The sequence below is a fragment of the Apium graveolens genome, chromosome 9 (genome assembly GCF_009905375.1).
Source record: "Apium graveolens cultivar Ventura chromosome 9, ASM990537v1, whole genome shotgun sequence".
Classification (NCBI taxonomy): Eukaryota; Viridiplantae; Streptophyta; class Magnoliopsida; order Apiales; family Apiaceae; genus Apium; species Apium graveolens.
In genome coordinates, this window is record NC_133655.1 from 88,681,807 (window position 1) to 88,696,593 (window position 14,787).

Here is a 14,787-nt window from a genome sequence, read left to right on the forward strand (position 1 = left end):
TTAATAATTCTTTATCTATGTTAGTATCACCGTAAATATTCCAAGGGGCTCGACGCCCTTGCGATTCATTAAATATCTCGAATTTTTATTAAACGATTTCCAAAAATCGTATTCATTCAACTTAAACATTATTTAAACGATGAATATTATTTCAAATATTCGTTTAGATGAGAAAGTATTTATTGACGATTATTTAATTATTAATTTCAAGCATTAAATATTTATTAAAGATTTAATTAATTCTATATAAATATAAATTAGTTGAGAAATATTATTTCAAATATTTATTTAAAAGAGAATTATTCGAGGTTTGATTATTTAACAATTATTAATTAATTATTAAACATTTATTAAAGGTTTTTATATAATTAAAAAAATCATAAATCCTATTTTTAAAATATTTTCTGAATTTCAGACAATCATTCAAGTACCTTCAAATCTTCAAAAAATATCATTTCGATTTATTTTAAATAATTTGAAGATAATTTCAAAAGAAACTCCATCTTAAATAAATATTTATTGACAACGGTCAACCCAAATTATCAACGGTACTTCTCCAGAATTTCCCGAAATTACACACACACACACACACACATATATATATATATAAGACGAGTTGTGCCTATCAACACGCATTGCGCTTGGGGAACTCTGATACAATTCAAGTTTTGATTATATGATAGGATTCTTTGAAAGGACTGGAAGGAAAAGATTCTAGTACTACAGTACTAAGAAGACTACCAGTAACATAGGAGACGGTACCATGTGTACTCAAGGACCTAAGAAGTGTGTGTATACCCAGAATTGGACAAATAGCTTGAATGCGGCAAGGGTGTAACCGAGATAGAAAGGTGTCGTCCTTCTACTAGTAGAAAAGGTTATATATTTCCATTATATGACTGATTATCATATGCGGTGGCTCCAATGTTTGTCCTATTTCTTCTAATTGGAATTGCTACGTAATAATGTAACACAAGCCTAAGCGCTGGGTTCACTAAAAGTATTCGTAAGATAATTTAATAATAGAAGATGTCATTTTGAAAGAGGTGTATAATACCAAGAAAATTATTCTGAAAATCATCTCATATTATACCAGATAATATAATACTTGCAGTCTTTTCATATTGTTGATTATGATGGCTGAGCAATATAGCTCACACTTGTTTTCTTTAAAAATGTCACAACACAATAGTTAACCAAGATGCCGATCTGAAAGTTGACAGCCAGGAAGTGCGTTGGAAATGTGCAACTTTCCCATAGACTTTTTGGGGGCGATACAACATGTAAAACATATAAGTTGGTTCAATTTTCAGTTATTTTTGGTTCGGCTCATATATAAGTGTTAGTGTATACTGAAAATATTTATTTGAAGTATGTACATTTATTTCTGGCCAGTTTATTTGAGAATCATTTGAATGTTTACATGTTGTCTAATATTATATATTGTGAACAATCTAGTATCAAATGGGATACAGAATATTAGATTGTTAAATACGGTTATATAATATATTAAGGTTCACAGCACAGGTGGTGTTGGACAATCCACTGGTATGGCTGTAGTATTATTTAGATTAGTTTATATTGACTAATAAATAATGCTAGTATACTTTGTGTATATTGAACAAGATCAAATTTAGAATTGTTCCCTTAATACTGATTAAGAAGGAGAACTAAGATTCTATGTTATTATTAATGCTTAGGTTCTTAATCCGGAAATAGTAATTGACACGTGTATATTATTTACATGCTTTGATTTATATATGAAATAATTCTTCTGAATTATATCATTATATTTTGGGTGATGGAATTATATACATGGTGGATATTATTTATTGAAGGAATCCATGTCCTGATAATATTCGGGTTAATGATGTCCCCTTGAAAGCTCAAAAAGATTTAATTATGTGAAACCCTGCAGGTAGAATTTATTCTGGTATAATTAAATAAAGGATGAGTGGATGATCAAGGATAAAAGATATTAATTAAATAAATTATCAGTAATTTATTTAATTAATGGACATATGATATTTTAAACATGGGGAATTTAATAAGCAAATAATATTGGAACCGAATTAATTAAATTACGGTATTAGGAAAGGTAGTGCAAATATTAATTCTTTAGTGGATTGAATTAATATTTAATTACATTGGGCTAGACTCAAGATGTAATTAGAAGGCCCAACCCAATTATCCATGGTCCCTATTGTAGCCTATATATATTCTTATTCTCTTCTTGCTTGGCAAGTATGTGAAAACATATTGTAGCCACCAAGGAGTAAGAAGAGAGGATAACTTGAGAAGACGGAGGCCACACTTCGCTCAAGGGAATTTGGGAATACAATAGAAGAGCGTGGAATCAACCATTAACAAGGTAATCCTCTTTTCGTAATCTTTATCGTAAAACGTAGTAACACCCTAAGTCCGTGGTTCCCAACAATAAGTATGACTTATGTAAGATATTCATGAACAAATGTTTATTTGGCCGCCGATCTAACCTTAAATAAAGGTTACACCCGTGGCATAACTTGATTACCTTTAGGTTGTAATAACTTTTACTTTGTGCATTTAAAAACTCTAGTAATGCATTTTTTTTCCAAGACAATAACCTGTGATTGTGTGTAATAGTAAATATGGGGTCGTAAATGCGTGAGTTCATTATATTGTTATACAAGATAAGTGTTGAAACAAGATTCAAGACGGCATGACCTTCTAAATCCCTAACCCCGTATTTATGGGGGTCATAGAAATGGTATCAAAGCCTTAGGTTATCAAATCTTGGAAATGATAGGAAATAAAATACGTAGACATAAGGATAATAAGATTAATTAGAAATCATCTCGAGTTCGTCATTAAACTACTAGGTGTGATCTTTACAGTTTTACCCTCAAGGAAACCCTAACTCTAAGTTAGAAACACCTTTCCTGTTGTTCCAGGTACCAGTGGAGCCCATAGGAGAGGCCGATCCAGTTGAGGACTTATGCCAATTGAGCGAGACCCTACCCTTGAGCCAGCGGATTCCCTTATAGATAACTCAGAGGATGACCCTATTAAGAATCCCCTAGAGGACGAGACTGACCCCCCTGCACCCTTAGCAAATGATACTGATGAGCCTTAGGATGATGGCATGGGCTTGAGAGATATTGAGATGTACCCCCTTCCGACGATTCACCCTCTTACCCCTCACCCAGCGGAGTTGAGCCCCTACCATCCGATGATGAGGATGTTGATGTCAAGATGGAGGAGGAGACAAACGAGGCAAATGGCATACCTTCCAGTGACCCTGACTCACCCATTCCACCCCTAGATACCGTACATGTGGCGGTCCACGAGTAGATAGTGGCCTAGCTAAATGATGAGTTGACTGTAACGACTACCCGCATCACTGAGTTGCGATTGGCATTGAGTGTCGAGAGAGCTTCCCGACCAGGATACCTAAGAGATTCCTAATCCTCCTCATGGCTCCATCTAGTATCATCTCTACATTAACCACTGATATGTAGCTACCTAGGGCAGTAGTCCTCATCTGCACTCATGCGCTGAGCTCGAACCCATCTATCTCCCTTTAGGCTAGGGCCGGGGGTGAGATAGATGGGATCGAGCTCAGCGCACGAGTGCAGATGAGGACCACTGCCCTAGGTAGCTACATCTCAGTGGTTAATGCAGAGATAATACTAGATGGAGCCATGAGGAGGATTAGGCATCTTACTCGTTGAGACGATGCATGAGGCGGACAAATGTTGTTGATAGACCTTGTGAGGGTTGGTTGACTTGTCACCATTTTGGTAGGATAGCTAGTAGTAGTTAGCATTCCCTGCCCCATATTTTGGTAGGATAGCGTGTAATTATTTTTATCAATAAATGATTATTATGTGATTATTATATGATTATTATGTGATTTTTGGTAAATTATCTGATGATTGGTGTTGATATGTGGCAGTTTATATGTGTTAAAGTATAGGTATGTTAATTTTATTATGTCCGGAATAAAATATAGATAATTATGGTATTTTTCTGGTAATTTTTGGACGGTTATATGATTTTATAAAGATTTATGAAGTTATTATTTATTTTCTGAATAATTATAAAACTATTTTATAAAGCCGGGAATCGTCCAACTTCAACCGTTTTTACATTTTTACAACCCGAAACTCTTCGAAAAACTCCTTCCTGACCTAATTTGATAATTCCGGACAGTTTCCATGTTTTGACTTTTTCAATCCGGATTACGGATTGACCCGTGCACGACCTCGCGTAAAATTTTCGATACGATAATCATTTCGATAAATTATCTTCGTATAAAGTGTTTTATAAGAAGCCCGGTCTTGATAATTATCCGAAAGTTTTAATAGTTATCCAAAAGTTTTGATAATTATCCAAAACAGGTTGATAGTTATCCAAAACATTATCCAATCGGATCGTTTTTGCAGTTACTTAGCGGCTAAGTAACTTATTTTTTGATCCAATACGATCCAACGCGTATTAATATTCCATAAATATAAATAGCCTATTTTTTCTTTCATTTTATTCGTATAATCATAATCAACCATTAAAAACCGATAAAATACAGAGAAAACTCTAATCGTCATGTTCTTGAAAATCAAACTCACAAGCGAAGGCGTTATCGAATTCAGAATCAAGGGTGCCATATATCAAATCGAATCTCTCAAAAAGTTCTTTCATAATCAATCATCCATTTTAGTGCAGAGGTCAAGGGGATTTTATTATTTAATTATTTTAATTCGAATTAATTAATAATTAAATTAGGAATTTTTTATGTTGATGTTGTTTGTGTGATTTGATGGTTTAATCTTGTAGATGATTTTGTCCTGGTCATTTTGGTATATTATATGATGAATTTGGAGTTCAATAACATGTTTAAATTGTTGTTTGATTCGAATTGAAGAACTCATGTTTTATGTGTTTGAATGTTCTTAATTGAAAATTAGGCGTTTCTTTGTTAGGGGTTATTAGTTGAAATTAATTACATGGCTGAGTAGATTGTTGAAAGACGAATCGAATGGTATATTTGAAATCAACAAACGATTTCTGGAATGATTCAATCGAGCTTCGCCGGAAAACGTCGAGAAACAACAGTGAAATTTTTCAGTCGATTGTTCCGTTCAACTTGTTGATTGTTTGATTGTTTTGACACTGCAGATGGCTTCCTGGGAACGTATACTTTATTCGCTGTTAATTTGAACGATTTATGGGTGGTTGTGCAGTCGCCGGAATAGCTTATGGACGCCGTCCACGGCTTTCCGAGAAGCTTTGGGGAGACGACTGTAAAATTACAGTTTAGTCCCCCGAGTTTTGCAAACTTTGCATTTTTAATACTCATGTTTTAAAAACTTTTAAAAATCAGATTTAAGTTTTAAAAATATTAAAAAAATCAGATTTATGTTTTATTATTTTCAAAAATTGTATTTTCTTTTTATAATATTTTCAGAAATTAATTTTTATTTATTTTAAAATTCAAAAATTCATTATTTATCTTCTGAAAATTATTTTTAAGTTAAAAATAAATCTTAATTATTTAATTAATTAATTTTAGTTGATGATTAATTATTTAATTATTTAATTAACTTAAATATTAATTGATTAAATAATTTAATTAGTTATAAATTAATTTTAATTGATTATTTAATTAGATTTAATTGGTTATTTTGATTTAAAAATTTCGAAAAATAGTTTCGAGCTTTAAAATATTATTTTAAATTATTTTCAAGGCTTGATAATTATTATTAAATGATTTTAAAGTTAGATTCGGGTGTTCGAACCCTATTATCTAATTATAAAATGATTCGGAGACCCGTTTTAATTCTGAAAAATATTCAAAAATTCGTATTAAATACTTGGAAAATCATTTTAACCCCGAGTCTTCTTTGAAAAATTATTTTAATTGAATACCTTACGTGCTATGTGCTATATTTGATCTGATTGATGTATAATATGCATGTATGTGCATTGTTTGGCGGTTTTATTCATAACTTTTAATCCGTACGTTAGATTTGGGTGAAACGAAGGGTAGATAGAAGCTTGTAACGAATAGAATGAGATGAGAAGTAGTATTGATAAGTACATGTGATGTTTAACAGAGGAAGCCATACATAGAAAGGGAAAAAAGTGGTCAGTGAGTGGGAACCAATTGACAGTGCTAGTAAAGTAAAAGCGGATTGATAAGGCAAGTGTCCCTGAACTTTCTTGTAGTATAATTGCAAGTGTTTCTGCGCTTCCTTGTAGTATTATTGCAAGTATTCCTAATAGTTCTTGTTCTATATTGCAAGTACTTTGAAGTACTTAACCCTAAACCCTGATTCTTATTGATCTTGAGCCACAAGCCTGATTTCTTGTAAACCATTGATTGTTGAATTTTTGGATACGAACCCCACATATACGTTACTACTCCACAAATACATATCTACCACATACTGATTCTTGATATACCATTACTTAACATATGAACCCTTATGCCTTGTATAATAGAAGACTAATCCTTGTAACCATTGAACCCTTGGTCTTCCATATCCTGATTTTTTCCCTGGATTGAAAGTCAATCTTCATGTTTACCTTGTTATACCTTTATGGTATTATGAATCACCCTATGCTTCAAGATAAATGTTGTTTATGATTCAGTTTATTGATTTACATTGTTTATCATGTTATTATTATAGAATTGGATTATTTTTAAATGTGGACCAGATTCGTGGTCATAATAGGCCAATATGTGCCTTGTTCCAGTATATAGAGCAAAGCTGGGAGCCTTGCTCGGGGTTAGTGCGTGACTGATCAGCAGCCTAACCTTGGTTTTAAAAAATGAAAGTGAATATCCAATTCTAATCACTACTTATCAGGGAACTCAATTTCTTATATCATTATAATTGATCATTGCTTAACCTCAGTGTTGTCATTATGACTTGCTGAGCTAGTTAGCTCACTCTTGCAAATATGTTTATATTCTTTTCCAGTGAAAAAGGAAATTGGTGGTAGCGAGGATCCCCAAACAAGTGTGCAAGCTAGGTTTCCAGGTTGAAATGGAATAAGCTAGCGGAAGATGTGTGGCTTAGTTTATATTGAAATTTTGTAATAAAGTTTTACTTCAGTTGTAAGATAAATAAATTCAGGATTTGGTACGTTATAATAAATAAGGTTGTGGCTTGTGGACATACTTTGAACTGTTGCGATCCGTGGTTATGGTAAGTAGGGTCATTGCATATATTATTATCATCATAAGCAGGTTTATATATGGTGTGTGTGTGTGTTGTGTACCCCAAACTTCTGACCCTGGTTTGGAGGGCGCCACATTTGAGATGTCATTACTATTAGTACTATTTGTTTGTCTATACTCTTTTGTTGTACCCTTCGATAAAAGCATATTATATATTAAATGCATGAGTACGTACCAAATAACGAATCAGGATATATATATATATAATTATGTTGGAATAACTTTCATTATCTGAACAATGTCACCTCGTAGAAGAAGAGCTCGAGCTCAACCCACAGAGTTCGTCAACCAGAGATAGAATGACCCTAACCATGTTGTGCATGAAGGAAGTGATGAAGATGTGGATTATAATGAGTTTGATGAGGAAAAGTATGTAGAGGAAGAGGACAAGAACACCCACAAAGAGGGAAACCCTATGAACCAGTTTATGGACCTCCTGAGAGAAAATATAAACCAACACCCTCTTCTACCATAACCACATTCTTCCCCATAAAATGTCGCTAATGCCTTCAGGGCATATAAGTCACTCAAGTCCCCAGAGTTTCAAGGATCTACCGGCCCCGTTGAAGCGCGGGTCTGGCAAAAAGAGATGGAAAAGTTATTTGAATACTGAATGTCGAGGAACAACACGTACAAGACTGTCTTCGCCTCCTATATGTTGAAAGGAAAAACTAACTACTGCTGGAAGCCAAGCGTAACCTTCAAAATGATGTTGTTATTCCTTGGGACAAATTCACCCGACTATTTATGGAAAAGTATTTCCCCCGGTTCATGAAAACCTAAATGGAGATAAAGTTTCTAAAACTGAAATTGGATAAGATGACAGTGGCAGAGTACGAAGCCAAGTTCACCGACCTATCCCGATTTGTACCTGAGTTTATCAATACTGAAGAAACTAAGGAAAGAAGAGTTCAACTTGGCCTGAAACACTAGATTTAGTAACCGAGTAGTAATGTTGGAGTTGATAGACTATGTCGCCTTAGTGTAGAAGGCCTCAATCATAGAAGCAGGTAGTGATCAGAGTCTAAAGGAGAAGGAGAATAGGAAAAGAATGATGGGAAGTAGAGGAGGAGGGGCTGGAAATAGGAGTCTCCCTAACAGGTTCGTCAAGGTAATGGTGTCCCAACCTGCAAGGGGCTCCGGGTTTAGAAGGACCACAAGCGAGAGTATCGGCCAGGGCGGCGGGCAGTCCAGAGCCACCTTTCACAGCCAACCTCGTTCCCCTATACCAGATTGCAGGATATGTGGAAAGAGACACATCGGGGAATGCATCCATTTGAAGGCACCCCTGAAGTGCTTTAAGTGTAACCAATCTGGACATTTTTCCCCCAATTTTCCTTGTGGCATGACATGCTTCCAGTGGGGAAAAGTAGGACATATGAGGAAATATTTGCCCAGTATTAAGGCCTCAGGGATGAGCAAGGTTGTGTAAGGTCCCGTAAGAGGGCTATATTAAGCAATAAAGGGGGGTTGAATAGCTTAATTACCAATTTAAAAATTAATATGATGTTTTAAAATAATTTATCCTTTTTAAAACTTTACTGAGTAGTTATGCAGCTATATGTGTGGAAAAATAAAGTACAAAAAAGAAAAGACCATACGGTAATTTTATCTTGGTTCGTGATGGCGCAACCTCTAATAGATTCGTTCACCCCTACATCCAGTCCTCGAGCTCCTCTCCCAGACTCGGGATTTTCCCTTATAATAAACTCGCTCCTTTAGTAGGCGGAGAAGTCTTTACACCCTTATAAGTATTTTTATTGGTGCATAACACAAGGGTTACCACCTCAAAATAAATGTAACACCTACACAACTTATATTAGACAATAACTCCCCGCTATTTCTTCAAAGTTGATGTAGAATCCTGTGTGTGGATTTGGCTTCCTTAGCTTTTGTCGGTCTTGGATCTTAGTGATCCGGTCTTGGTTCTTTCCTCTTCTTCACGGTGTAAAGACTACTAATTCCCCGTTAGTACGTCTAGGACTTGGGTCTTAGAACGGAAATCACCTCACGTCACTTCACCTCACTACAAATTTAATAAGACAATCCACAAAATAACACGTAAAGAGAAAATGTTATTTTGAACTAGTATGTTACTGTACTATTTCACAAGATAGTATAATATTCAAATAAGAATATTAAAACTAAGTACATATACTTGACTTAAGATAAGTAATATTCCAAGTATATTTATAATTACTCCTTTATAGATTAAGTTAATTTGTGGAGTAATATGAGAAGTCTTTTATGTAAAGCACTTATAGCTTATGACTTCTTTTGTATTCTTCTTCTTTAGATATATATTTATGAATCGAAGAATACTTTAATTACAACCTTGGAGTTGTAAATAACCTTTACGCTTGTGGCTTAAGGATTTAGTGTATACTTGTGTATTGACGATTATATAGTCAAAGTATATTTTTAACTTCAAACATAGTTTATGAGATTTATTAGTCTTATCCAAGATCCAAATAAACAAAGTGAAAGTAATTGGCTTAAGATTTGTGTTTTTGAAGTTTGGACGAATAATTACGGGTAGATTATATATATATATATATATATATATATATATATATATCGGATTATGACCCCACGGAATACTAAATATGTTAGAAGGGGTTTATACGATATGTCTCGAAATTGTTTATATACACGATATGTGTTAGCCAAGATCCAATTAAATAAAGTGCAATTAATTAGCTAACCTGTGGATTTGATTCATCTTTAAATTTAACGGATGATTTCGAAGTATTTATAGATCGATCTGTAATCTCCCGGAACACTAAAGATGTTAGAATGAATTATATGATACTTCGTAATATTTTATGTGCACGATATTTGTTAGCCAAGTTCCAAATAAATAAAGTGCGAGTAATTGGCTAACTCGTGAACTTAATCCGTTATGTTATTTGATAAATTACGAAGTGTTTATAAATCATTTTTATAATCCCTCGGAATACTAAAGATGTTAGAAGGGATTATACGGTACTTCGTAATATTTTATGTGCACGATATTTGTCAGACAAGGTCCAAATAAGTTAAGTGCGAGTGATTGGCTAACTCGTGAACATATGTCAAATTAAATCTCACCCTTGGAGATTAAGTACTTTTCTTTATAGATCTTCTTTTTGAAATGATTTTTTGCAGATCAAGTACTTCTTCGAATTCCGAGTTCGAATCTTAGTTCTGTTCTCGCTTGAGAACTTTCTTTATAAGAGATCTCGTATTAGAGCTTAAGATGAAGTAGATAATTTAAGTACAAATCTCAAATGAAAAGAACTCAAATAAGTAGCTAAAAGTTACCACTTTTAAGAAACGGTCGGAAAAGTTTGCCGGGAATATTCGCCGGAAGTTCCGCCGGATTTTGGCACTTTAGTCTAACTTGGGAAGCCCTTAAGGAGGCCGGAGAGTGGTAGTGGATAAGCTCACTTGGTGGGATGAAGTTTGGTTGGGTGAAGCTAAGCTTGGGTTTCAAAAACCTTTTATATATGTATATATATATATATATATATCTAAGAGAGAGAATGTTTTTGAGAAGAATTATGTGTTTATAATTTGAAAGAGATGAAGAGAGGATACTTCTTGAAAAAATCCCAGCAACTTTGTATCTCTTTAGTTTGAAGAAAATGGGTTGGGTGGGGGTTTATTTATAGGAGAAGTATGGTGGATTGAATGGTGGATATTTGAGGAATATGGATGGTGGATGATGTAAGTGGCATGGATTGATGATATGGGGAAAGCAAAGTGTGTTAGTTATGTTTTTTTCCACTTGAAATATGAGAAAACAAGTTTATGGAGCTTCATATCTCAGATTATTTTTAAATATAATAATATATATTTTCCTTTTTCTTTTAATCATTGTTTAATCACTTAATTAAGCATTAAACACCTATAATTATGAACACCTTAAAAAACTCCTAAATAAATACCATAAAAATTATGATAAATATCTATATATTATAAAATGATGTCCTGAAAGTTTTGGTCAATCTTGGTCAATGGTAACTAGGTCAAACGTGGTCAACTATGGGACCAACTGCCTCGATTTTTGTGCCTGGACAAAAATTCTCTAAATGTTACGAAATTTTTAACATACTTAGAAAATTAAATTTAAATGATCCATACCAAATTTCAAGTCATTTTAGTATGTATAAGTATTTTATCTGAAATTAAAATGATTTCGTCAACTTTTGTGTCCAAGTAAAATACTATTGGTCTTGAAATTAAATATATGAATCTTTTGACCAAAGTTTTGACTCGAATAAATACTAAAAATATATTTACTAATATATAAAATTTATTTGGATGATAGAAAATATTTTTGAGTATTTTTGAATAATTTTCTCCGAGATATGCTGATTTTATGAACCGGGAGAAAATTACTATAAGTATACATGGAATGAGTTACGAAAGTGAATATTAATATCCCAACCATGAGTATTAAAAACTTTTGAATGAAACCTCTTTTGATAGATGTAAAAATATATTTTGGAGCGAAGAGTGAAATATTTTTGATATAGCATGAGACCTCTAAAGAATATTTCTGTAATATTCTTTTTTCTAGCTTGTTGCTTTATTGATGTTACAACAGAGATCTAAGAGATATCATATCTTGATATTTCTTCTTTGATCTTATTGCCTTAGAGATATATTCCATAAAAGATATAGTTTTGATATTTTAGAAAAATGGAATATCTCTTTTATATTTATATCTATAATAGTTTTTCTAGTTTGACCATTTGACTTTGATTTGGATCAATTAAATTCATGTCCTAATGGAGAGGATCTACGTGTATTTAACTTTTATGTTTAATCGTAAAAATACCAAAATAAATAACACATCGAAGATATCCTTTCAGTCTTCTCCTTTTTGGTATTTTCCAAACAAACATAAAATTTAAATTTTTAAATGTGTGCTTCCCCTTGATGTATGCAAGAATTTTTGGAAAAGTATTTTGCACATAAAACATTTAATCACTTAGAGATTTTAAGCTCTTCCTTAAAAATCCTGTAAAATAATTTTTTAGATGTATCATAAAATATAGAAGCACAAATAGATTCTTGTCTAGCTAGAAAAACTTAAAATTAGGGTTCTAAGTTCTCTTCCCCTTTTGTTTGGGACATGTCAAAAAGAATGTACAGAGTTATATTAGAGTTTGTTTGTGGAAGAATTTAACAATGATCATATATTAACTTTAGAAGCATGACATTTAGTAGTACTTAAGATATACATGACAATAACAACTTGATTTACTAAGTCAAGAAGATACAACTTAATTAAGATATGTATACGACTTAGTGCATCGTCCGAAAGACAACTGTGTGTATTGACTGTGAAAATCGACTTGAGAGATTAAATTTTAATAAGATTTAAATCAAGTGTAAATAGTGAATGCTTTTATTGTTTTGACACAAATAATAAGTTGTTCAGTTTAGTTCTAGTGTCAAGTAATAATGTAGTTTTGTATGAAAGTGTGATTTATTTTGCTCGATTATTCATTATCAAGTTTAGGTCAACATGGGACTGAAAGCATCAAACTTGTGCCTTTAATATAGATTGTACAACTTCAAATATGCACGCCACTTAATCAAAGATTTTGTTCTGTAAGGGCAAAAATTTTATTGTTCTTTTGCAAACTTGAATATCTGTTCAAATCAAGTCATGATTAATTTACAATACATCCTAAATTTGTTACTTTCATCTTACAAAAACTATCACTAATACATTCTACTTTCAGTACAACTTAGCACAGATCAAAGTCTTAAGACAAGAATGTGTTACACAAGAGAATACCTAATACATTCTATTTTAACAGTTATACTAAACAGACACTATCACTAGTACAACTTATTTTATGATAAAAATTTTACATTGATTATTTCTAATACATTCTAAATTGGACAGGATTAAGTTCATACCTCTAATATATTATAATTGACTTTCATGACATGGGCTATCACTATTACAATCTATCATTACATAGCACTAATAGTAGTACATTCTGACATCCAGATTTACAAGTATAAGAATCTGGTATAATCTAAGAATTCAGCTTGTAAACAAGAGTTATCATTGTTAGGAATATGTTGTAGGCTTGATGTATTGTCCAAAACACCTTAGTAGATTTAATTAAGTGAATATTTGTAGCTCTCAACGGATAATCGCACTTGTCATCCTTGAGAGAGTAGTTTATAATTAAATAAGTCTTTTGTAGCACAATCCTGTGTAATGTAATGTCTTAGAGAATCAGAAGTTGTGGGATGCTCTAAGTCATGTTGACTACAAGCATGATATGTAAAATAGGTTGGATAATTGTATATATTAGATGCCTTGTAATTTTATATAAGTGAAATTGAGTCAACTGCTGTTAGGGCAAAAATACGCGCTAATATTCACGCAAGTATACGCGTTCGCAAGTAGTATAAGATATAAATTAGATTCGTTCCCACATAGACTGGTTTAGGTTAAGTTCAATTTATGCACCTATGCAACAATGTATGGTTATCGCTCAATGCTAAGACAAATAACAAATTGGGTTTTGATTAAACTAAGAGATTATACTAAATAACATTAACTAAGAGAATTGAGGTTAAATTAATATATATGACAAACATGGGATTCTAACTTCATTAAATACTTCATTCAATAGCCTTTTTGTTCTTAACCTTAGCATGTGATGGTGATGACACTAATCAGATAACAAGAAACTGATAAACGCCAACTTTCATTACACGAGTACCATTCTACCAGACATCCACAAAAGAGATAGAAGCTGAATAGGCACCAATTATATTGAGACTCTATATGTCTATAGAATTTGACAACATAACGGTTTAAGCACAAGTTATCTATCTTGATTACATAGGGCAAGTCAAACGGTTAGAGTTACCTACGAATCATGCATACACATACATGAACCTATGCTAGCATGGCAAGTTCTAAACCGTTATATTCACTGTCGCTTCAATAGAGATTAACACACTATCTTATATGTTAGCTACGCACATAAGACGAATAAGCACAACCAATACTAGGATATCAATCAATCACCACACACCAAGATATCGAAACAAATTAACTACTGAAATTCATAAGTAAATCCGCTAGAATCCCATGACAACGATTAGCCCATAATCGAACTCATCGTCACCATGGGTTCCAATGAATGCATGGTATAAAACAAGGTCTTAATAAATTGAATAATAATTAAAGTACGAATAAACGAGATCTAGGTTCAACAAGAACAAAAACGAGCATCCAAAGTTACAACTAATTCAAAGAATCACAAGTTAAAAACAAGATCTTCTTTTTTTGGAGTTGTTAGTGCTTCCAGGCCTTCTCCTTGGTATCCCAATCTTCCCGGATGATGAAAACCCTTTTTTTTAAGTATATATACGCCCCTAGTGGACCTGGACCCTTAAAATTGTCAAATTCCACTCAAAAAAAGCTTTTTCAGCGAAATCAGCGACCAGCCGCTCCCTGAGCGGCCGCTCAGCTCTCCTGAGCGGGCGCTCAGCTCTGCTGAGCGGGCGCTCAGCTACTGACTGAGAAAATATTCTGA